The sequence below is a fragment of the Diceros bicornis genome, chromosome 8 (assembly GCF_020826845.1).
Source record: "Diceros bicornis minor isolate mBicDic1 chromosome 8, mDicBic1.mat.cur, whole genome shotgun sequence".
In the NCBI taxonomy this organism is placed as follows: domain Eukaryota; kingdom Metazoa; phylum Chordata; class Mammalia; order Perissodactyla; family Rhinocerotidae; genus Diceros; species Diceros bicornis.
The window spans coordinates 55015498-55042964 of record NC_080747.1 but is presented as its reverse complement, the minus strand read 5'-3'; the positions used below and the strand labels follow the sequence as shown (position 1 = coordinate 55042964).

Genomic DNA, 27467 nt, shown 5'->3' with positions numbered 1-27467 from the left:
TGTGCAGACATTAAACACATTTGTATAAAAATGGGTTCATCTACTTTTTGTTTTTTCTACTTGCCAAAAAAATGCTCTGACTGTTCGTATAATGTATTTACTTTGAGATGGAGGAGTTAAATATTTTAACTTCTTGGTTGCTTGCTCCCTGGATAGAAGCATGAGCAATGGTAGAAGGAATCAGTAATTTGAAAAGGAGCATTGTGTTTCACCATGATGTCTATGAAATGGATTTCTGTTCTCCTGTTGCTACAGCTAAGTTGTTACTACAGCCCCGGGAGTGGTGGAAATGTACTGGTGTGGCCACAGAATATAGCCATTGGATCAATCTGAAGACAATCCCAGATGAATTTGTCCAGAGAGGTCATGAAGTGAGTTTTCTCACATATTAGCTTCCATTCTTGTTGAAATCAACAAACCATCTGCTATTAAATTTGAGATTTATCCTACATCTTATCAAAACATGATTTTTGAGGATTTTTTTCAGAAAAGTGATTGACACATGGACATTCGATCTGCCAAAAGATACATTTTGGACATATGTTTCACTAATGTAAGAACTCTTTTTGGAATTGCCTCATTGTATTGAAAAGCTCTATAAAGATGTAGTTTTGAACAAGAAACTTATAACACAACAACCAGAGTCAAGGTTTGATGTCATTCTTGCAGATGCCGTTGGACCCTGTGGTGAGCTGCTGGCTGAGTTACTGAAAATACCTTTAGTGTACAGTCTCCGCTCCTCTCCTGGCTACACAATTGACAAGTATAGTGGAGGACTTCCATTTCCACCGTCCTTCGTACTTGTTGTTATGTCAGAATTAAGTGATCAAATGACATTCCTGGAGGGGTACAAAATATTACATAGGTGATTTAATTTGACTTTCGGTTCCAAACGCTTAATGAGAAGAAGTGTGATCAGTTTTATAGTGAAGTACTAGGTAAGTCATGCTTTTAGTTTGCAGCTTGAAGTCCTAACTCCCTTAGTGTCTTGGATGGTGCATTGTACAAATACAAAGTCAGAGAAATATGTTTTTTGAAAGTGAAATCATGAAATCAAATTATAAAATGATCTCTCAATCTGATAAATATTATGGAAATGCTTAAATTATATGGTCATTGAGAAACTGTTTCCTCTTGTATAGTTTGGTTTCATTTACTATTAAAGCTTTTTGTCATATTACTTGAAGGATTCCTTCACGACAGAGAGTTATAGCTGTTCTAGCCCAGATTCTGGAACCTATAATTGGAGATTTCACATTCCTTCCCCAAGTACATATAAATCATCTGTACGAAGACCTAAATTTGTCAAATGGTGGACATATAAGTTATTAAACTATATTTTTTGAAAATTGTCTCTTCATTAAAGACAAAATGAGCCAAAATTGAGAGTAACCACCTCTATTATCATAGTTTAGGAAAAATTTCCAGCTGTTATTTGAAAATATTTTTATTTAATAAGCAAATATTTTTTAGTTTCTAACATGAACCACATATGGGAATAACACTACATGCAAAAACCTCACAGTTTCTTGGAAAATCTAGGATCAAGGGTATAACTTGCTAAATTGTAGAAACTAGACTGAGTACTCTAGGGAAACATGTTTAACTGATTGAAAAGTTGAAATCTTTGTTTATATTTGCATCTGTTAGTTTTGCAACTTATAGAGTAAACAAATGTATGTTTAATTCTATAGTGGCTTAGGTTTAATAATTTCTTATGATTGCAAATGTACTGATGTGATGTTAGAGATGAAAGTCTCTTACACTTTATGTTTTATATATACATGAACAACATATATATAAAACACATGTGTGTGTATAATATATACATGTATACACACACACACACATATATATTTGTAATTTTAAACCATAGACACTTTTAAACAACTTTGGCTTTGCCATTCCAAGCTCCTTCCAGGAAATCACCTGGTATATTCACATTTCAATATTCTAATTTCCTCTACCTTTTGTTTGCTTTCTTTCCCTCCAAGAAGAACCACTGCATTACCTGAGTTAATGGGGAAAGCTGAAACGTGGTTCACTCGAACCTATCGTGATTTTGAATTTCTCGCCCATTCTTACCATATTTTGAATGTCTTGGAGAACTCCACTGCAAACCTGCCAAACCCCTGCCTCACATAACCTACACCTGCTTTTTTTGCTTTGTTTATTTTGCATTTTCAGTAGAAGTGATTCTCACTCTTTCTTTAGAATGTTTGACTCACCATGAGAGAGAGATTGGAAGCTGGGTAAAGTGACCTGCCAAATAGAAGCTCATGTATTTCTAAACTATTGCAAGTATCTGATTTTCATTGTCATTACAGAATGAAGTATTATACTTAAAGTTGTATTATACTTGGAGTTAATATTGATTGTGCCTACTTGACGAAGCATCCATAAATATCGCAAAAGTACAGGGTTCGGTGAGCTTGGTAAATATGTTCATGGACTGGGAGGGTGATGCACCCCAACTCCACTGAGATAGAACCTGCTGCACTCAGGAAACCCCCCAGACCTCCTCTTATGTATCTCTACATCTGGCTGTTCATATCCTTTAATAAACTGGTGAACATAAATGTTGCTTTGAATTCTGTGACCTGTTCTAGAAAATAATAAAATCCAAGGGGGAGGAGATCGTGGAAACCTCTGATTTGTAGCCAAGTCAGACAGAAGATATGAGTAACTAGGGGACCTACTACTTGAGGTTGACATCTGAAGTGGGTGAGGGGCAGTCTTGAGGGACAGAGTCCTTAAACTGTGTAATCTGATTCTATCACAGTAGATAGTGTCAGAATTGAGTTAAATTGTAGGATACCCAGCTGGTGTCACAGAGAATCACTTGGTGTGGTAAAAAAAACCTCATATATTTGGTGACCAGAATTGTAGGAAGTGTTGTGAGTGGGTTAGTAGTATGAGAGTAAAAGAGAAACACAGGAAGAAGACTGGAGGTTTTTCATCACACAGGTAAGAAACTAGAAATCACTTCAAAAAAGAAAACTGGATAATTCACAAAAATGTGGAGATTAAACAACATACTACTAAACAACCAATGGATCAAAATAAATCAAAAGAAAACAAAAAAAATCTTAAGACAAATGAAAATGGATATACATCATAAGAAAACTTATGAGGTGCAGCAAAAGCAGTTGTAAGAGGAAGTTCATAGAGAAAAACAGTAACATTAAGAAAAAAGAAAGCTCTCAAATAAAAAAAAAGACCTAACTTTTCACCTCAAGGAGCTAGAAAAAGAAGAACAAACTACATCCAAGATAGTTCAAAGAAGGAAATAACAAAAATTAGAGCAGAAATAAATGAAATGGAGACTAAAAAGACAATACAAAAGATCAATGAAACTGAGTTTTTTTTTGAAAAGATAAACAAAATACACAAACTTTAACTAGACTAACCAAGAAAAAATAGAGAGGACTAAAATAAATAAAATTAGAAATGAAAGAGGAGACATTACAACTGATACTGTACAAATACAACTGATCATAGAGGCTACTGTGAAAAGTTACAGGCCAACAATTTGGATGAGCTAGATGAAATAGAAAAATTCCTGGAAAGATACAACCTACCTTGACTGAATCATGAAGAAAGAGAAAATTTGAACTGAGCAATTACCAGTGAGGAGATTGAATCAATAATCAAACCTCCTAACAAACAAAAGTCGGGACCAGATGGCTTCACTGGTGAATTCGACCAAACATTTAAAGAGGAATTAATAGCAATGTTTCTCAACTCTTCCAAAACATAGAAGATGATAGAACACTTCTTAACTCATTTTATGAGGCCAGCATTAACCTGATACCAAAACCAGACAAGAATATCACAAGAAAAAAAAATTACAGGCCAATATTCCTGACAAACATAGATGCAAAAATCCTCAACAAAATATTAGCAAACTGAAGGCAACAACAATTAAAAAGAATCACACATTATCATCAAGAGGGATTTATTCCATTCAACACCTGCAAGTCAATCAATGCAATATCTCATGTTAAGAAAATTAAGGATAAAAATCATATAGTCATCTCAAGAAGTGCAGAAAAACAATTTTACAAAAATCAACATCCATAGATGATAAAATCTCTCAACAAATCGGGTATAGATGGGACACACGTAAACAGGATAAAGGCCATATATGACAACCCTGCAGCTAACATCATAATCAATGGTGGAAAGCTGAAATCTTTTTCTCTAAGATCAGGACAAGTCAAGGATGGCCAACCTTGCCATTTTTATTCAACATAGTACAGCAAGTATTTCCCAGAGCAATAGGTAAATTAAATAAACAAAATCGTCCAAATTGAAGAGGAAGAAGTAAAACTGTCTCTATTTGCAGATGACATAATACTACATATAGAAAACCGGACAGACTCTATCAAAAAACTGTTAGAAGTAATAAAGGAATTGAATAAAATTGTAGGAAACAAAATCAGTACACAAAAATCAGTTACATTTCTCTACACTAGCATTGACTACCATAAAGAGAAATTAAGAAAGCAATTCCGTTTACAATTGCATCAAAAAAATTAAAAGACTCAAGAATACATTAACTAAGGAGGTGAAAGATTTGTACACTGAAAACGATAAGACAGTGACAAAAGAAGTTGAAGAAAACACAAATACATGGAAAGATATTTCAGGCTTATGGATTAAAAGAATTAACATGATGAAAATGTTCATCCTACCCAAAGCTATTTACAGACTCAATGTAATCCCTGCCACAATTCTAATAGCATTTTCACAGAAATAGAAATAACAATCCTAGAATTTGTAGGGAATCACAAGAAGACAACAAATAACGAAAGCACTCTTGAGAAAGAAGTACAAAGCTGGAGGCATAACACTTCTTGATTTCAAACTATGTTACAAAGTTATATTAATCAAAACAGTATCACCTTGGCATAAATGTAGACACATACATAAATAGACCAGAATCGAGAGCCCACAAATAAACCTATGCATAAATAGCCAATTAAATTAAAACAAAGGAGCCAAGAAAATACAATGGGTAAAGGAAAGTTTCTTCAATAATTTGTGTTGGGAAAAATGAAAAGCAAATCAAGGAAATTGGACCTCTATATTACACCGTACACAAAAGTCAACTCAAAATGGGTTAAAGAATTGAATGTAAGAGTTGAAACCATAAATCATATGGAAAAAAACATGCGGAGTAAACTCTTTGAAATTTATCTTGGCAATGATGCTTTGGATAGGACATCAAAAGCAAAGGAAACAAAAGCAAAAATAAACAAAAATGATACTACAACACACTAAAAAGTTTCTGCACAGCAAAGGAAACAGTCAACAAAATGAAAAGGTAACCTACAGAATGGGAGAAAATATTTGCAAATTATATATCAGATAAGCAGTTAATAGCCAGCCCTGGTGGTCTAGTGAGTTAAGCATACTAACTTTTACATTACAGGTGTCCCAGAAGGAGAAGAGAGAGACAATAAGGCAGAGAACTTATTTGAAGAAATAATGCCTGAAAAATTCTGTAACGTGGGGAAGGAAACAGACATCCGGATGCAGGAAATACAAAGAGTGCTAAACAAGATGAACTTACAGAGGTCCAGACCAAGACACATTATAATTAAAATTGCAAAAATTAAAGATAAAAAGAGAATCTCAAAAGCTACAAGAGAAAAGAAATAAGTCATGTACCAGGGAACTCCCATGAGACAATCAGCTGACTTTACAACAGAAACCTTACAGGCTAGAAGGTAGTGGCATGATATATTCAAAATAGTGAAAGGAAAAAACGTATAACCAAGAATACTATAACTGGCAAAGTTTTCATTCAGAATGGAAAAAGAGAAAAAGAATTTCCCAGACAAGTAAAAGTTAAAGGAGTTCATCACCATTAAACTGGCCTTACAAAACATGTTAAAAGGACTTCAAGTGGAAAAGAAAAGCCCATATATAGAAATGACAGAATTATCATAGAAAAAATATTACTGGTAAAAGCAAGTATACAGTAAAGGTAGTTTATCAACCAATTACAAAGCTAGTATGAAGATCATGAGACAAAAATACTAAAGTCATTTATGTCTATAATAAGAGGTTGAGAGAAACACAAAATTCAAGGACATAACATATGATGTCATAACATAAAATATGGAATGTAAAAATGTAAGGCTTTTAGAATGTGTTCAAACTTAAGAGACTATCAACTTAATATAGGCTGCCATATACATACAGGGTGTTATATAGGATCCTCATGGTTACCACAAACCAAAAACCTGTTATAAATACACAAAAAATAAAGAGAAAGGAACTAAACATAACACTAAAGAACGTCATCAAATAACAAAAGAAAAGAGCAAAAGAAGAAAGGAACAGAGAACTACAAAAATATCCAGAAAACAAGTAATGAAATGGCAATAATTACTTCTCTATCAATAATTACTTTAAATGTAAATTGACTGAATGTTCCAATCAAAAGACATAGGGTTGCTGAATGGATAAGAAAACAAGACTTATCTTTTTTCAAACAATGGATCAGAAAGTGGACATATGTGCCCAAAGATATATTTTGGACGTATTTCCAATAAAAAAATATTTTGGGGGGCCGGCCCGGTGGCGCAAGCGGTTAAGTGCGCGCGCTCCGCTGCGGAGGCCCGAGGTTCGCTGGTTCGGATCCCGGGCGCGCACCGACGCACTGCTTGGTAAGCCATGCTGTGGCGGCGTCCCATATAAAGTGGAGGAAGATAGGCACCGATGTTAGCCCAGGGCCGTCTTCCTCAGCAAAAAAGGAGGAGGATTGGCGGATGTTAGCTCAGGGCTGATCTCCTCACAAAAAAAAAAAAATAATAATAATATTTTGGGAATATTCTTGAAAAGTTCTGTAAATATGTCATTTTGAATAAGAAACTGATAATAAAACTACAAGAATCAAGGTTTGATCTCATTCTCTCAGACCCCATGGGACCCTGCGGTGAGCTGCTGGCTGAGCTCCTGAAGACACCTTTAGTGAACAGTCTCTGCTTCTCTCCTGGATATACAGTTTAAAAGCACGGTGGAGGACTTCCGTTTCCTCCATCCTATGTACCTGTTGTTATTTCACAATTAAGTGACAAAATTACATTCATGGAGAGGGTACAAAATATGACATATGTGCTTTACTTTGTCTTTTGGTTCCAAACACTTAATGAGAAGAAGTCAGAGCAGTTTTACAGTGAAGTACTAGGTAAGTCATGTTTTTGGCTGATAGCTTTGAGTCCTGACTTTCCTAGTTCCTTGGAAAGTGAGTTTGTATAAAATCAGAGGTATTTGTCTCTTATAGTGAGATGATGCAATGAAAATATAAAATGATCTGTCAATCTAATAAATATTAGAGAGAGCCCTATATTACAGGATCAGTTAGAACCTTGCCTCCCTTTACTAGTATACAACTCTCCAGGAGGTCATGAACCACAAAATGAAGTACTTAGGACTCCTCTAACCAATTATATATTCATCTTACTAAACTTTTTTTAGCTTAAAAACATCACTACTCGGGGCCCGCCCGGTGGTGCAAGCAGTTAAGCGCTCATGCTCTGCTTCGCCAGCCTGTGGTTTGCAGGTTCAGATCCCAGGCGCCCACCGACCCCCTGCTTGTCACCCATGCTGTGGTGGCATCTCGTATAAAGTAGAGGAAGATGGGTGCGGATGTTAGCTCAGGGCCAACCTTTCTCAGCGAAAAAAAAAAAAAAAAAGAGAGTAGGATTGGCATCTGATGTTGGGTCAGGGCTGATCTTCCTCACACACGCAAAAAAAAAAATCACTACTAACTAACCTCATAAAGTGTCTTGATGAAACGAAGTCACATAGATTGAGAAGTTACACATATATGTCTAGCAAGAGTATCTATGTAGCATTTAGGAAATTGTTTCCATTTGTGTAGCTCCATTTCCTTATTTAAAAATTAAATTATTTTGTAATATTGCTAGAAGTATTCCTTCACAATTGAGAGATAGTAGTGGCTCAAAGACTCAGAAACCTATAATTCGAGATTTCCAATGATTCCACATTCCTTCACTAAGTACTTACAAATCTTGTTTTAAAGGTCTCAAATTTTGTTGAAGAGTAGACATGCAAGTTTTTAGTCTATATCTTTTTTAAACTATGTCTCTCCATTTAAAAAAATGAGCTAAAATTAAAGATGAGCACAAATCTCTAGTTCCATTATTTATGAAAAAATTTTAGCTATTTGCTAATATTTTAATTTAATAAACAAATGTTATTAAACTCCTAGTATGAACCAAATGCAGCAATAGGTACAAGAAATTGAACCATACTCTCAAAAACCTCACCCTTGCCTTAGACAACCTAAGATCAAAGGACTTGGTTGCTAAATGGGGGTAATAACACTGAGCTCTAAGGAAATGTGTTCTCATGGGTATGGTGGGGCAATTTTGCAGTTGAAAAAGTTTTTTACATTTTCGTCTTTTATTTTTATAGCTAAGAGACAAAACAAATGCTTGCTTATTTCTATATGGCTTATATTTAATAATTGTTTGTAATTGTAAATATACAGGTGTCACATTAGAGATGTAAGGCTTCTGTCACATTTCTCTCACTTCACCTTTCACATGTATAGATCTATACATAGACCTATATAAATATGCAAGTGTACTATACATTTAAATTATATATATATATTATACACAAACATGCATGTATACTTGTCTTCTGAAAGAACAGACACATTCAAACATCTCTGGCTACATCATTTCCAGCTCCTTTCAGAAAATTACCTGGTATATTCACATGACAATATGTCATTTCATCTAACATTTCTGTTTGTTTATTGTTTTTCCCTTCAGGAAGACCCACTACATTATCTGAGTTAAGGAGGAAAGCTGAAATGCAGCTCATTCAAACCTGTTGGGATTTTGAGTTTCCTCGCTCGCTCTTACCACACTTTGAATTTTTTGGAGGAATCCCCTGCAAACCTGCCAAACCTCTGCCTCATGTAATCCATTTCTGTGTGTTGTGCTTTGTTTAGTTTTTATTTTCAATAGGAATGATTGTGCATTCTTTATTTAGAATATTTGATTGCAGAGAGAGGGATATGGGAAGCTGGATAAAGTGACCTGCCAATTAGAAACTCATACATTTCCATACCAACACCAATATCTGATTTTCGTTATCATTACAGAATAAAGAGGGATATCTGGGAGACTGTAAATAGTGTCAGTTAAATTAAGGCATTCATTATTCAACACATAAGGAAATATCCGACATTCATTAAATGGTAATTATAGAGTGACTAGCCTACTCCAGGGGTAAATGCTGATATACAGAGAAACAGTGTAGACACAGTTTTTGCTCCCACCCATCTGACACGCTATCTGGAAAGACAGGAGAAAAGCAAGAAATAAAAATTGGGTGAAAAGTGTTATTATAAGGAAAGACCGCAATGCTAATGAAACTTCCAGTGAGAAACATAGAAAGGATCTCTGAGTCATTGATAATTAAGGTGAGATTTGAAGGACATGCAAGAATAGGTAGAAGGGATGGGAGCAGGGGGTAGAGGAAGACACAAAAGACAAGCAGATAGAGTAGTAGTGGCAGTTCCCAAGAACTCCAAGTTTAGTCTAGCAGGAAGAGGCTGAGTAAAGAGGCTGATGATGCTGGAGAGGTGTGTTGGAGACAGATAATTACAAGGAGTTTGAGATATCTAGTAAGGGTGGTAGGGAGTAATGACAAGGTTTAAGAAAGGGAGAGATAGAATCACATTTCCTTTTTAAAAAATATCCCTCGGGATGTAGTCACTGGGTTAGATTGCAAAAGAGCAATAATAGAAAGGGGGTCATTTAGCAGATTGTTGTGAGATATAGGCAACAATAATAGAAAAGCAGACCACAGTGTTCATAGAGAGATGACCACACTTACTCTTATAATGAGAATACCAACCTCATACTGTTGTAGTGGAGGAACAAATAGTACATATAAACCTCCGGAATGTCTCTGGCACATCCTGAGTGATCCGGAAGAAATATTAACCATTGTGATTGGTGCCACTTTGTTACTATTATATACTATTAATAACCCAATGTATGCCAGCCACCTGGATCTAATTCCTCATTTAGTAGGAACTGGTTTACCAACACATCCATATTACCCTCTCTAGCGAGGTCTTAGAGAGCAGATACCCTATGGAGCTGTTTAAAAGCAAATGTATCCATTTTGGCAAACAGATGAGCAAGCTGAAATGCTAAAACTTTTTGTAAGAGTTGAGGCTCTTCACCTGTGCTCTACTAGAAGGAAGACATCCCTGAACAGTATAAATGAACGCCCCAACCATTTTTACAGCCAAATCCATCCTTTACTTGCTTTCATTCCAGCATGTAAACCATTCCTCGTTTGAGATTCCAGAGTTTTACATCTTAGAGCACAAAAAAGATGACAGTCTATAGAACAGATGTTTTCTGCCTGCATCAAACCTATACAAAACCTCAGTAAACCCCACTCTGGGAACACAGGTCTTAGCATCCTAGCTGCATGACAGAGAGAGCACAGAGAAAATGTACACTGCGTATATAATAAAAACCATAAATACTGCACATATAATAAAGACAAAATAATTTCTACCACTTGAATCTGAAAACTACATATAGCTTTAAATTATAAAGAATTTTGTTCGATTTATAGGATGATATTTTGTATGAAGGAAAGCAAGTATCTAATGTTTTAAACTGATATGATACCTTAAAGACATAAATAGGAAGGAAACAAGCAATCATTGGTGATCTATCTTATAATCTTTTAAGAGATCCTTTTTGTCTACTCCCCTATTGGTGACAACATAAAACTGGTATCTTACTCAATCGTAAGACACAATATCTCTTGATTTCAAATTGTTTAGGCTATCTATGGTAAATTTCATGGGGTCTAAAGGCTGAGATAAGATTAGTGAAAGTTCTATGCTCTCTAACCCTATTCTTGAGAAGCTTCCCCATTCACATTATGGGAAAGTGATTGTCAGTAGGAGAAGGAGTGAGAGGAGGAGGAGAAGGACAGGGAGAAGGATGAATAGAATATAATCATCATAATTAGTAATAGTAGCTGTTGTTATTAAATTGCAAAAACAAGATTTGAATCCAATGATTGAGATGTTTTGTTATATAAAAATTGTTAGTCCAAATGACTTATTTTTCCATTAATTATTAAATTCTCCAAAAGTTTCTGTATTTTTTTAAGAATTAAGACGTTTGGCAAAGTACATCAAGAGTTTTAAAAAATGCTTATAGCTTTTAGCTTCATAATATACACATATGAAACTATACAAAGAAAAATAATCAAGATGTGCAAAAAATATTTAAGGAAGTTATTCATAACAGTAGACATTGGAAGTAATCTAAATATCTAAAATTAAGCAATTATTAAATAACTTATAAATGTGCATATCACACCATTACAATAGTTTTATTGAAGAACGCTTAATTACACTAAATCAGCTACAATACGAGGTTGAGTTGGATACAGAGGGGCACAATAAATATAATAAATTCACATTTTCTTGTAGAATGAATAAAGATTATAAATTAGGATTACAATTTTCAAAATATATGTCACAATGTAGATTTAGTTATATGAATGGAATCAAGATCAGAATGAAAACGTACATATTTTAGCATACTATCCTCAAGGTCCATGCATGTTATCGCAAAGGGCAGGATTTCTTTGTTTCCTATGCCTGAATAATATATATATATATATGCCACATTTTCTTTATCCATTCATCTGTTGTTGGGCACTTAGGATGTTTCTCTTGGTTTTGTGAATAATATTGCAATAAACATGAGAGTGCATATATCTCTTTGATAACCTGTTTTCATTTCCTTTCGACCCAGAAGTTGAATTGCTGGATCATATTGTAGATCCATTTTTAATTTTTTGAGAACTTCCATATTATTTTCCTTAATAGGTGAGCCAATTTACATTCCCATGTACAGTGTACAAGAGTTCCTTTTTCTCCACATCCTTGCTGGCACTTGTCTCTTGCCTTCTTGATGATACCTATTCTAACAGGTGTGAAGTGATCTCTTGTGATTTTGATTTGTATTTCCCTGGTGATTAGTGATGTTGAGCCTCTTTCCATGTACCTGTTGGCCATTTGGACGTCTTCTTTGGAAAAAGAATTGTTTAGTTCCTCTTCCCACTTTTTAAACAGATTTTGGTTTTTTTGTATGAGTTCTTTGTATATTTTGGATATTAACCCCTTATCTGATATAAGGTTGGCAAAAATTTTCTCGCATTCTGTAGGTTGCCTTTTCATTTGTTGATTGTTACTTTTGCTCTGCAGAAGCTTTTAAGTTTGATGTAGCCCCACTTGCTGAATTTTGCTTCTATTGCTTGTGGTTTTGCTGTCATATCAAAAAAAAAAAAAAAAAAAAAACATTGCCAAATCAATGTCTAGGAGCATCTTCCCTGTGTTTTCTTTTAAGAGTGCATGGTAACAGGCCTTATATTTAAGTCTTTGGTCCATTTCAAATTAAATTTTTGAGTGGTGTAAGATAGAGGTTCAACTTTATTTTTCTGTGTATATTTATCTAGATTTCCCAACATCATTTTTTGAAGGGACTGTCCTTTCCCCATTGAGTGTTCTTGGCTTTCTTGTCGAATATTAGTTGACTGTACATGTAGGGGTTTAATTCTAGACTCTGTATTCTGTTCCATTGGTCTATGTGTCTATTTTTATGCCAGTACCATACTGTTTTAATTACTATAGCTTTGTAATATAGTTTGAAATCAAGAAGGGTGATGCCTCTTTGTATTTTTCCTAAAGGTAGCTTAGGCTTTTTGTAGTCATTTGTGGTTCCATACAAATTTAAATACTCTTTGTTCTATTTTTGTGAAGAATGCCATTGGGATTTTGATAAGGATTGCATTGAATCTATAGATAGCTTTGGGTAGTATAAACATTTCAACAATATTAATTCTTCCAACCCATGAACATAGGATGTCTTTCCATTTGTGTCTTCTATTTCTTTCAGTAAATTCTTGTAGTTTTCATTGTAAAGATCTTTCACTTCTTTGGTTAAATTTATTCCTAGGTATTTTATTGTTTTTGATGTTATTGTGAATTGGATAATTTTATTTCTATTTCAGATAATTGATTACAAATGTATGGAAAGGCAACTGATTTATGTATATTGACTTTATATCCTGCAGCTTTAGCAAATTTGTTGATTAGTTCCAAAAGATTTTGAGTTAGTCTTTGGGATTTTCTATATACAAAATTATATCATCTTCAGATAATTAAAATTTTACTTCTTCCTTTCTGATTTGGATGCCTTTTTTTTCTTTGTCTTGCCTAGTTGCTCCAGCTAGGACTCCAACTACTGTATTAACTCAGAGTGGTGGGAGCGGCCATCTTTGTCTTGGAGAAAAAGCTTTCAATTTTTCACTTTTCAGTATAATGTTAGCTGTGGATTCGTCATATATGACCTTTATTTTCTTGAGGTGTGTTCCTTCTATACCCCATATATTAAGAATATATTTCTATACCAAGAAAGGATGTTGTATTTTGTCAAATGCTGTTTTAAAGCTATTAATAGGGCCCTGTTATTTTTATCTTTGATTCTACTGATGTGATGTGTTACATTTATGGATTTGTATATGTTGAACAATCCTTGCGTTGAAGGATAAATCCCACTTGGTCATGGTGTATAGTCCTCTTAACGTGTTCTTGAATTTGTTTTGCTAATATCTTATTGAGAATTTTGCATCTATCTTCATCAGGGATATTGGTCTATAGTTTTCGTTTCTTATGTGTCCTTATCTGGCATTGGCATCAGTGTAATGCTGGCCTCATTGAATGAGTTTGGAAGTATTCCTCCTCTTCAATCTTTTGAAAGAATTCAAGAAGGATTGGCATTAATTCTTCTTTAATCTTTGGTAGAATTCACCAGCAAAGCTGTCTGTTTCTGAGGTTTTCTTTGTTGGAAGGTTTTTGATTACCAATTCAATCTCTTTATTCATTAATGGTCTGTTCAGATTTTCTATTTCTTCATGATTCAGTCTTGGTAGATTGTGTGTTTCTAGGAATTTATCCATTTCTTCTAGATTATCTAATTTGTTGGCATATAATTGTTCATAGTAGTCTCTTATGATTCTATTTATTTATGTATTATCAGTTGAATGTCTCCTCTTTCATTTCTAATTTTACTTATTTGAGTCTTCTTTTTTCTTAGTCTAGCTGAAATTTTGTCAGTTCTGTTTATCTTTTTGAAAAGACAGAGAAAGACAAATACTGTATAATATCACTTATATGTGGAATCTAAAAAAGTCAAACTTGTAAAAACAGAAAGTAACATGGTGGTTACCAGGGGCTGAGTAGTGGGAGAATATGAGAGACATCGCTTGAGGGTACAAACTTGCAACTAATAGCAATAGGCCCTAGAGAGCTTATGCACAGTACAGTGACTATATAAAACAGCAATACTGTGTTATAATCATCAAACTTCATAAGCGACTTGATATTAATTATTCCAACAAAAAAAAGAAATGATAGTTGTGTAATGTGATAGAGGTGCTATCACTACAATGGCAATCATATTATAATACCAAATGCATCAAATCAATATGCTGTACATTTTAAATTACACAATATTATGGTCAAAGGTATTTCAACTAAAAAAGAGCATACAAATTTTTAACCAAGGATATCCCTGATTAGAAAGTATGAGTAAATCTTATTTATTTTTTTATAATTTTTCATACTTTTGCAAATTTTCTTGCAAAAAGCTTATGTTATTTTCATAAGTATATCAGAGAAGGAGAATGACCAGTACACATCAGTGATCAATCTGTAAGCAGAGTATCTTTACATATGGATTTTCCTTAAAAAATAAAAAATGAAATTACTATATGATTCATCCATTCCACTTCTGGGTATATGTCCAAAAGAATTGAAATCAGGATCCAAACAAGATATTTGCACACCCATGTTCATAGTAGCACTATCTACAAGAGCCAAGAAGTTGAAGCAATTCAAGTGGCCATCAACCGATAAAGCAATAAACAAAAATATGTGGTATACAAACAATGGAATATTAGCCTTTAAGAGGAAGGAAATTATGACACATATCATACCATGAATGAACCTTATGCTAAGTGAAATGTCAGTCACAGAAAAACAAATATTGTACAATTCAACATATATAAGTTATCTAACTAGCTAAATTCGTAGAAACAAAAAGTAGAATGATGATTGCCAGGGCCCAGGGAAAGGGGAAATGGAGATTTTTTTAATGGACGTAGACTTACCATTTTACAAGATGAAAGAGTTCTGGAGATTGGTTGTACAATGTGAATATACTTAACACTTCTGTACTGTACACTTAGGAAAGGCTGAGGTTGTAAATTTTGTTATTTTGTACTACAATTAAAAATAAAACAACTACTACTTTAATAATTCCTAATTGTGATATTTGATTTTCTCTCTTTAGTTGTTTGTAGCAATCCTTTCCATAGTGTTGCTATGCTGTTGTCTTTTGTGATGGAGCAAATTCTTTCTTCACAGGAAATGAAAGTTTACCCAGAGCTCTGGAGAAAATGGTATTGTGGTGCTTACTCTGGGGTCAATGGTCAGTAATACGGCAGAAGAAAGAGTCAGTGTGATTGCTTAAGCTCTTGCTCAAATTCCACAAAGGTAGATAAAGTACCTTATAGTGGACAACTCCTTAGCGAGTCTTTTAAACTCTATAAAGTGTCTGATTACAAACATTTCCTGCAAGAAAGGTAAAACTATTATGACGCCTACAATTTATCTCAGATATGAGTTTACAAAGCAAACTATCCTTGGCGGGTACTAAAGTAGTACAGAAGGTGTCTTTGACTCACAATAACTTTGACATTAACAATGTAATCAAAATGAAACATATTTAAGAGGTGTAGTGTGAAGTTTTCGTATTAAAATGGTTTTGTGGGCAGTACAAAAATCACCAAATGCTGCCTTCTCATCTGCTCCTTTTCCTTGCAGGATTCCTGAGGGCACTGTGTACACAGTACAGATGTTATCAGAAAGGAGTTAAATTTTAACAGCCACTGTACTAGCACAATAACGTCTAGCAATATTAACATAATATGAAAGTCTGAATGCATCATGCAGTTTACACTTGCCATGTAATCCTGACATCTTTTACTTCCCCTCAATTTTGGAATAGGTCTATTCAGTGTGCTTTTCAGGGTGCTATTCAGAATAATGATGACCAAAGCTAACCAAGCTGCCTCCAGGTACCCAAACCGGGAATGAAGATTTAGAAAAAGAGAAAAATAGACTTCTTCCCCTGGTTGATTAGGCCCTCCTGAAGTCTGAAGCAGAAAGATAAAAGAGAAAGGGAGGAGATGGATTCTGCTCTTAAGTTGAACTCTGTGCATTATATAATCTGGCTCCTAAGGAACTCTGCCTCTAACCTGTTAGATTAACTGCTCATCCTGACTGAGGAAGGAGAAGGGAATATAAAGAGTCAAACAGAAGGAAGCCGGGGGGGAAAACGTTCAGATCCCTCCTTCTCCATAAAATATAGTAGTAACTTTTTTCTAATGTATAAAATATACCTGGGTTCTTTGTATATTTTGTGAACTACTTCTTAATTTTCTATCTGATATAGTATTCTTCTAATAATCTATGATAATTTTTGCTGAGAACTTAAAGTTACTTACATTCACATAGCAAATAGAATTTAACCACTTGTAAAATATAATTCAGTTTATGACCATTTCTTTGAATTGTTATCTTATTTTGGTACTGGGCATATAAACCATGTTAATTAATGCTGTCAGTGCTTTGTGTTTCATTTGTTGAAGTGTTAAGGGCTAGTTGAATAAATTTTAGCGTCATACTTTTGGAATTTTTTCAACTGCAATATTGTCATTCATAAATTATCCACAGGCTCTTCTCTAAATTTAAAGAATTTCCAAACATAGTAATAGTAATAATAGTCTGATTCGGTGTCAAAATTTACAAGTTCAAATGTTTCTTGGAGATAGTACTTAATTTGTAATATAAAAGTGGTATACTCACTTTCTAAGCAGAATTAATTAATTATTAATAAATTATTAATAAGCAGAAATATTGCTGTTTCGCTAGTGTCTGATTGCACAGATTAGCCTTTTTGTAAAGAAAAAGTAAATGTCTAATATAATAACTTAAGGACCAAGTGAATGTAAGTAAACTCCCTTCTATAACAGTCAAAGGAAATAAACAGGTTAATATTAAATTTAGAAAATTAGAGTCAGTATATGAAATAAAGCAAAATAAATATGTAGATTATTAGTGATTTCCCACTGTTTTTTGGACTAGAATTGTGACTGCCTAACAATTTTCTAAATATTTGAATTTGTATTCATAACCTATGTCACCCTGATTCCTCTGTGTTAGAATGTGTGAAATGCCATGATTGCATTTCATACCTGATTGAACATGAATATAAGTGCATGTAATAGGAGTATTCCTATTGCAACAGTGTTTTAGTGGCTCTATTTACCTAGCATCCCTTGTCCTCATTTCCTCATCCACCCTGTGGAAGGCATGTTGGTTCCTCTCTTTAGAATTCTAACATGCTGTAACTTTGAAATTTGACTCATGGAATAAGGTATTTTCTTTACCCTAAGAGGTTCTATGGAGATTTGATGGTGAGAAACCAGATACCTTAGGATCCAATACTCAGCTCTGTAAGTGGATCCCCCAGAACGACCTTCTTGTTAAGACTCAGGAGAACAAATATTGAAAACATGAGTAACAGATGAGCAGAGTGACAACAGTTGAACAGGAAACAAATTTATTGAGCATATGTTATTCAAATACTCAAACATAAATCTTAAGTTCTCTATATTTCCAGTCCTAGGGGAAAAAAAACATAAAATATAATAGTTCGTATTTTATTATATACAGTCACATCCCTTATGACCAGAATTAAAATATCTTTATTAGATGTAATTACTTCTTACAGCGAATTTTTCAATAACTTCCTGGACTGTTGCTCTGTCTGTGAATTCTCTCCTTACACCTATCTTTTCTCCTACTTGTAGGGATATTTGAAATGCTACTGAAAAATTACAGCTCCTCTTTTATTACCAGAAAATCTCCATTTTCTAAAGGGAAAAAATCACAATGTTTTTCACAAAGTGATAACACATTTCATGATAAAATGTAGCTTTTATTTCTTCTGGTTGCAGTGTCACCACCATCACCTTCTTTGTTGTCTTGTCACCCTTCACATCAGACTCAACAACTTCACAACTTCTTTAAGAGAATACGTTTCCAACATCCCCCCGCACCATTTTTTGTATGTTATTTCTTTTATCCAGAATGTTCTTTCAGTTTGTTCCCCTCCTAACCTTGTATTCATTTTTGAAGTTCAAGTGACATACCACTTCTTTCATGTAGTCTTCACTTACCTCTCCATCAGACTTAGGTATTTATTGCTCTGAGTTCTGAAAGCAATTTAAATGCAGGTGCAAGCGTATAATAATCTGTTATCTAAAAAACATTGCCTATTTCAGGGCCTTATAATGCCCATTTCTCAAACTTATAATTAATAAGTTTAATGACATTCACTCTTTCTTAGGTCATCCAAAAACCAAAGCCTTTATAACTCATGGTGGAACCAATGGCTTCTATGGGGCGATCTACCATGGGATCCCTATGCTGGGCATTCCTTTGTTTGAGGATCAACCTGATAATATCACTCACATGAAGACCAAGGGAGCAACTGTTAGATTGGACTTCCACACAATGTCAAGTACAGATTTGCTCAATGCATTGAAACTAGTCATTAATGATCCTTCGTGAGTATACTATTGTTTTTACTCGATACTATTTCTAGAGATGTTCTCATATGAAGACCAGGAGGGCAGAAATGAGCCTTGACATGAACACGATGATGAGTACTGTTTACTCAATCCTTTGAACAGTAATTGATAACTCAGCGTTACTGTCACATTCAGTTTTTTTAGGTGGCTTTAAGGGAAAAGTTTTTCAAAGGTTCAGAATAGTGGAGAAATTTTGAAAAAGCCGATCAGTAGGATGAGAAGAATCACTGAAATGGTATAAGGGTTAAGAGGAAGCATTGGGAACAAAGTTGATGTAGGAAACCGTGAATGTTATAACACTACTAATCTGCAGTTATAGCTTTCTTTCAGCATGAGATCTCATCAAACGTTTTAAATTCTTCTAAAATGGTTTATTTTCAGTATATATCCCAATTGTCCATGGTGTATGATCTTCTGGCTGTGGTATCAGGGTGATGTTGCCTTGTGGAATGTGTTAGGAAGTGTTCCAACTTCCTCTATTTTTTGGAATAGTTTGAGAAGGATAAGTATTAAATCTTCTTTGAACGTTTGGTAAAATTCTCCAGAGAAGCCATCTGGTCCTGGACTTTTATTTTCTGGGAGGTTTTTGATTATTGTTTCAATTTCCTTACTTGTGATTGGTCTATTCAACTTCTCTATTTCTTCTTGGTTCAGTTTTAGGAGGTTATATGAGTCTAAGAATTTATCTATTTCTTCTAGATTGTCTAATTTGTTGGCACGTAGTTTTTATAGTGTTCTCTTATAATCCTTTGTATTTCTGTGGTATCTGTTGTACTTTCTCCTCTTTCATTTCTAATTTTATTTATTTATTTGCACCTTTTCTCTTTTTTTCATAGTGAGTTTGGCTAAGTGTTTGTCAACTTTGTTTATCATCTTCTCAAAGAACCAACTCTTTGTTTCATTGATCTTTTCTACTGTGTTTCAATTTCATTAATTTCTGCTCTAATTTTTATCATTTCTCTCCTTCTGCTGACTTTGGGCCCTGTTCTTCTTTTTCTAGTTCTGTTAGGCATGGTTTAAGGTTGCTTATTTGGGATTTTTCTTGTCTGTTAAGGTGGGCCTGTATTGCTATGAGTTTCCCTCTCAGGACCGCTTTTGTTGCATCCCATATGAGTTGGTATGGTGTGTTTTCATTTTCATTTGTCTCCAGATTTTTTTTTTTATTTCTCCTTTAACTTCATTGATAATCCATTGGTTATTCAGTAGCGTGTTGTTTAATCTCCACATCTTTGTAACTTTCCCAGTTATTTTCTTGTGGTTGATTTCTAGTTTCATAGCATTATGGTTAGAAAAGATATTTGTTATGATTTCAATCTTCTTAAAATTATAGAGATTTGCCTTGTTTCTCAACATATGATCTATCCTTGAGAATGTTCCACGTGTGCTTGAGAAGAGTGTGTATTCAGCTGTTTTTGGATTAAGTGCTCTGCATATGTCTATTAAGTCCATCTCATCCAGTTTTTGTTTAAGTCCACTATTTCCTTGTTGACTTTTTGTCTTGATGATCTATCCATTGATTTAATTGGGGTATTAAGATCCTCTATTATTATTGTGTTGTTGTTAACATTCCTTTATGTTTGTTAATGGTTGCTTTATGTACGTTGGTGCTCCTATGCTGGGTGTGTATATATTTATAATTGATATATCTTCTTGATGGAGTGTCCCTTTTATCATTATATATTGCCTCTCCCTGTCTCTCATTACTTGTTTTATCTTAAAGTCTACTTTGTCTGATACAAGTATGGCAACACCTGCTTTCTTTTGTTTGTCATTAGCTTAGAGTATTGTCTTCCCTCCTTTCACTCTGAGCTGGTGTTTGTCTTTAGAGCTGAGATGTGGTTTCTGGAGGAAGCATATTGTTGGGTCTTGCTTTTTTATCCATTCTGCCACTCTGTGTCTTTTGATTGGAGAATTAAATCCATTTACATTTAGAGTGATTACTGATATATGAGGGCTTAATATTGCTATTTTGTCGCTTATTTTCTGGTTCTTTTGCATTTCCACTGTTTCTCCTCTCATGTGTTTCGGACCACCAATTCAGTTTGGTAGTTCTGTATGGTGACTCTTTTAGTTTTCTCTTTATTTGTCATGTGTGATTCTGTTCTGAATATTTATTTAGTATTACCTTGAGGTTTGTATAAATCTCATGGATGAGATAGTCCATTATCTGATAACCTCTTATTTCCTTAGATTAAATTGATTCAATCAATTTCCTGTTCCCTCTAAATTATTATTGTCACAACTTATTCTATCTTGTGTACTGAGTGCGTGTTTAAAGTGATGAGGTTATATTTATTTTTGGTGTTTTCCTTCGTTTAGTCTTTGATTTTGGTATTTAAGTGTTTACTAATCTATTCTGATAGAGAGCTACTATTTTTCTGATTTTGTCTACCAATTTTTCTCCTTGCTCAAAGCTTTGTATCCTCTTTCTCTTTTTTTATTTTTCAGGCATGAGGGCCTTCCTGAGCATTTACTGTAGTGGGGTTCTCATGGCCATGAACTCGCTTAGGTTTTGTTTATCTGGGAGAGTTATTATTTCTTCATCATATTTGAAGGATATTTTCACTGGATAGATTATTCCTAGCTGAAAGGTTTTGTCTTTCAAAATTGTGAACATATCATTCCAGTGTCTCCTAGTCAGTAAAGTTTCTGTTGAGTAATCTGCTGAGAGCCTGATGGGAATTCTTTTGTATATTATTTTCTGTTTTTGTGTAGCTGTCCTTAATATTGTTTCTTTGCCATTGACTTTTGCCAGCTTTACTACTAAATGCCTTGGAGAGGCCCTTTACCGGTTGATCTATTTAGGTAATCTATTGGCTTCCTTTACTGGTGTTTTCAACTCCTTGCCCATATTTAGGAGGTTCTCAGCTATTATTTCCTTGAATAAGCTCTCTGTTCCTTTTTCTCTCTCTTCTCCCTCAGGAATTCCTATAATCCTTATGTTACTTTTCCTAATTGAATAGGATATATCTTGGAGAATTTCTTCATTTCTTTTTAGTCTTTCTTCTCTTTCTTTCTCCATCTGGAGCATATCTGTATTCTTATCCCCAATAGTGCTAATTCTTTCCTCCATATTATTAGCTCTGTTCTTTAAAGATTCTCGATTTTCCTTTATCTCCTCCATTGTGTTTTTCATCTCCAACAATACTGATTGGTTTTTCTTTAGGGTTTAAATCTCCTTTGTGAAGTAATTCCTGATCTTGTATTGTTTATTAGTGTTTTCTTGTAACTCGTTGAGCTTTTTGATGATGGCTATTTTGAATTCTCTATCATTTAGGTTATAAATTTCTGTGCCTTCAGGGTCGATTTCCGGGTGCTTGTCATTTTCCTTCTGGACAGGAGATTTAATATATTTTTGCATTGTGCCTGCTGAAGTTGACTTGTTATCCTCATCTTACCAAGATCTGGTTGCAGTTTCCACCTGCTGTCACTGTGTGGCGGTCAAGGTCTGTGTATTCTGAGCCCACTGCAATCTGCGAGCACTCTGGCTGACCAAGTGCTCTGGCCGACTGGCTGAGATGAAGTGCTGGGTAGGTGGGTGGGAGGGGTTCTATCTTTTGCCTGCCTGATTCCAGGGGGAATCTTGTTCTTCCTCCACTATCTGCTCTCCTGGGGAGCTCACATGTTCATGGCACCCCGACTAGAGTTCAGAGTCCTCTATAAGGGAGTTTCTCACAGTCTGTGATAGAACTTGGAGAGTGACAGTTTTCCTGCAGAGGGCCTCCACTCCCCCCTCTCTGGGAGCTGCATGGCCCAGAGTCACCAATTGATTGGGGAGGGGAGGATTTCTCCTTATCTCTCCCCAGTTCCTCCGGGGTCTCCAACTAGTCCACTCTCAGATGTGCCGCTGCATCGGCCTCTCAGATGTCCTTTTTTTGTGTTATGTGAATGTCCTTTCTTGGTATATGAATGTCATTTTTGTTGTGTCTTATCCAGGGAGACTTTATGGAAAAGCTCACTCTGCCATGATGCTGATGTCCCTTTCCTTTTAATTTTGAAAAGACATTTTTCATAAAGTAATATATATAAGTCAGAGAGTCTGAGATGGTGGTGTAGGCAGACCCTGATCTGACCCTCTCCCATGGACACATCAAATCTACATCTACATATTGAGCAATTCTTCCTGAAGAAGAACTGAGGGCTGATTGAACACATTCTGCAAAACAAACAATAGAGAGAACACATAGAGATGAGTAGGAGAGGCACAGACGCGGTATTGATGCAAAACCCACCCCCAATGTGGAAACCTGCAGCAAGAAGGGATATCACTGAAAGGCTCATATGAAGGATTGTTGTTTGCTATGGGGCACATCAAAAAACAGTAGTTTAAAGTGTACCTAGAATATACAGGAAGGAAATCCATATACTAACCCTAGAGCATGTGCCAAATGGGCAGGGAACTCTGGGAACTCTCTCCCTGGTTGGAGACACTGGCAAGCACCATTTTTTGCATACCCCACCACCTAGTAGTGCAGGTGGGAGCATGGTCCAGACCTTCTGACCTTCTTACCAAGGCTATCCCAGCATGTCCCTGGCCCACACAAGCTCCAGCCATACCTCCAAGGTGGACCCAGTACAGTAAAGTTTGGGACCCCTTGGCCCATGCACACTCTAGCTCCACCATCCTACTAAGTCAGCCCAACACACACACTCTACACAAGGGACATTTCTACAAAAGTCCACTTCTTCAAGACTGAGAGGTAGCTGTTTTGCCTAATTCATAGAAACAGACAAGAAAGTCAAGTAAAATGAGAAGACAAACAAATATGTTCCAAATGAGAAAACAAGGTAAAATTCTAGAAGAAAATACTAATGAAACAAAAATAAGTAATTTACCCAATAAAATCTTCAAAGTAATATAAAGATGCTCATTGAACTGAAGAATGGAGAGCACACTGAAATCTTCAAAAAAGAGTTAGAAAATATAAGAAAAAACCAATTAATGCTGAAGAATACAATAAGTGAAAGGAAAAATACACTAGAGCAAGTCAATAACAGATTAGACAATACAGAAGAACAGATCAGTGATCTGGAAGATATATAATGGAAATCACCCAATCAGAACATCAAAAAGAAAACCAAATTTTAAAAACTGAGAATAGTTTAAGGAATCTCTGGGACAACTAATATTTGCACTATAGGTATCCCAGTAGGAGAAGAGAGAGAGACAGGGTCAAAAAAAATTATTTGAAGAAATAATGGCTAAAAACTTCCCTAACCTGAGGAAGAAAATAGACATCCAGGTCCAGGAAGTGCAGACTCCCAAACAAGATAAACTCAAAGAGATCCACACCAAGACATATTATAATTAAAATGGCAAAATAGAAAGATAAAGAGATAATCTTAAAAGCAGCAAGAGAAAAACAAGAAGTCATATGCAAGGGAATCCCCATAAGACTGTCAGCAGAGTTTTCAACAGAAAGTTAACAGGGCAGAAGGGAGTGGCAGGATATATTTAAATTGTTGAAAGAAAAAAAGTTACAACCAAGATTACTCTACCCAGCAAGGTGATCATTCAGAATTGAAGGATAGAAAAAGAGTTTTCTCAGAGAAGCAAAAATTAAAGGAGTTCATCATTACTAAAATCACCTTACAAGACCTTAGAGGGTCTTTTTTAAGTGGAAGATTGTTAAGAGAGGTTCAGGGATTCGATCGGAGACATAAAAGACACTTTCCACTCCAAACAAATGGACCGAAGGTATATTTTATTATACAGAGGATAGTAAAGGCGACAGTCTGCAAACAGATCCAAATAGGTCAAATATTAAGAGGGAAAAAAAAACATCAGCCCGACTGGAAAGGGAAAACACCCACATCGGCTGAAGAGAAATGACACAAATCAACCAGAAAGAGAAACACCAGGTTGACCGAAAAGAGAACACATCAAATCAATTACTTCATATCAAATCAATTACTTCACATCAAATCAGTTACTCACAACATCCACGCCCCACTGCCGGGAGAGCCCTCTCAATCAACGCGGCTGGGCAAGGATCACACGTCCTGGGCAAGGTGTCCCTTCCACAGGTGGAACTCTCTCCAGGGCTCAGTTTCCAGCAGTTTTTATACCATCAGTAATTTTCAGAGTAAGCATTTACAGAGTTTGCAGAGCAAGCATTTAGTGTTCCCATGCACAAAATGGTTATCAGCGGCGTACGTGCACTGAGCCCCCTGGCTAACGTCCCAGCCCAGTAGTTGTGTATGTGCATTGTTCTCTTTGGTTATCGTCTCAGCCCGGCACAGATGGCCAGTCCATTCCGGGCTACGACGCTCCAAGAGCCTTGAAATGTTACAACTTGCAACTCTCTCCGCGGGAGAAAGGCCAGTTCCCAGGAAAAGGCCAGTTCCCACCACGCAGAAAGCAGCTTTGTATTTCTTTTTGTGCTGGTGGCTGTAGGTCAATGGAGCGGCCAAACATGGCTGTACTCATGTCAAGACAAAGATATTAGGCCATAACTAGAAATAAGAAGATTTATGAAAGAAAAAAAATCTCACTGATATAGGCATTTAGTAAATGTAATGGATCAGTGACTTAAAAAGCTAGCATGAAGGTTAAAAGGCAAAATCAGTAAAATCAACTATAATTGAAATAAGTAGTTAAATAATACACAAAATAAAGGGATGTAAAATACGACATCAAAAACAGAAAACATGGAAGGGGGAAGTAAATATGTAGCGATTTTAGAATGTGTTCAAACTTAGGCAAATGTCACCTTAAAATAGACTGCTGTATATAAATATATATATACACATTATAAATGTATTTATATATGAACCTTATGGTAGTCACATATCAAAACCCTAGAACGGATACACAAAAAATAAAGACAAAGCAGCTCTAAAGAAAACCATTCAAACACAATGGAAGAGATCAAGAGAAGAAAATATCATAGAAGAATTACCAAAATAATCAGAAGTCAACTAACAAAATAGCAATCAGAAAACACCTATCAATTATTTCTTTAAATATAAAAGGACTAAATGCTCAAATCAAAAGACATAGGGTTGCTAAATGGATTTAAAAAAAAAACAAGACACATCTATACATTGTCTACAAGAGACTCCCTTCAGATCTAAAGACACACACAGACTGAAAGTAAAGAGGTGGAATAAGATATGTTATGTGAGTGGAAATGAAAAGAAAGCTGGGGTAGCAATGCTCATATCAGACAAATTAACTTTAAGACAAAGAATGTAACAAAAGACAAAAAAGTGCATTACATAGTGATGAAGGGTTTAATCCAAAGAGATTATATAGTATTTGTAAGTATTTATGCATCCAATATAAAAACAACTAAATATTTATAGAAAACATTAAAAGACATAAAGGGAGGGCCGGCCCCATGGCTTAGTGGTTAAGTGCGCGCTCCACTACTGGCGGCCCGGGTTTGGATCCCGGGCTCACACCGATGCACCATTTCTCGGGCCATGCTGAGGCCACATCCTACATACAGCAACTAGAAGGATGTGCAGCTATGACATACAACTATCTACTGGGGCTTTTGGGAAAACAAAGGAGGAGGATTGGCAATAGATGTTAGCTCAGAACTGGTTTCCCTCAGCAAAAAGAGGAGGATTAGCATGGATGTTAGCTCAGGACCAATCTTCCACACACACACACACACAGACACACTCACACACAAAGCAGAATCCCTGCCAAAAAAAAAGAGATAAAGTGAGAAATTAATAGTACTACAGTAGTAGTAGGAGACTTTAACAACACACTTACGTCAATGGATAAATCATCCAGACAGAAAATCAATATGGAAAATTGGCCTTAAATGACACTTTAGACCAGATGAACTTAAGTGATATATACAGAACATTCCAACCAATTACTGCAAAATAAACATTCTTTTCAAGAGCACATGGAATTCTCCAGGATAGATCACATATTAGGCCAAAAGCAAAACTCAATAGATTTAAGAGGATTGAAATTATATCAGGCATCTTTTCCAACCACAACTATGTGAAACAAGAAATCAATTATGAGAAGGAAAGTGGAAAAAACACAAACACAAGAAGACTAAACAACATGCTATTAAACAACCAATGAGTTAATGAAGAAATGAAAATGGTAAAAAAAAAAAATACCTTGAAACAAATGAAAATGCAAACATAACTTTCCAAAATCTATGGGATGCAGCAAAAACAGTTCTAAGAGGAAAGTTCATAGTGATACAGGCCTACCACAAGAGACAAGAGAAATCTCAAAGAAACAATTTAAACTTACACCTAAAGGAACTAGGAAAAGAAGACATAAATCTCAAAGTTATTAGAAGGAAGGAAATAATAAAGATCAGAGTGGAAATAAATGTAATATACTAAAAAACATTAAAAAAATCAATGAAACTGAGAGGTGGTTCTTTGTTGCTTATCATCGCTAATCATCAGGGAAATGCAAATCAAAACCACAATACAATACCACGTCAGACCTGTCAGAAGGACTATTATAAAAAATACAAACAATAACAAATAACATTGTGAGGACGTGGAGAAACGAGAACACTCATGCACTGCTGTTGGGAATATAAATTGGGGCAGCCACTATAGAAATAGCATGGAGGTTCTTCAAAAATTGAAAACAGAACTACCATAAGATCCAGCAATTCCACTTCTGGGTATTTATCTGAAGGAAATAAAACCAC

General features: G+C 35.2%; 1 pseudogene; it reads left to right on the top strand.

Moving 5' to 3' along the window:
• Positions 1-216: 216 nt before the first annotated feature.
• The window catches only part of LOC131409657 (UDP-glucuronosyltransferase 2B31-like), a 62922-nt pseudogene continuing 35671 nt past the window's right edge, over positions 217-27467 (top strand).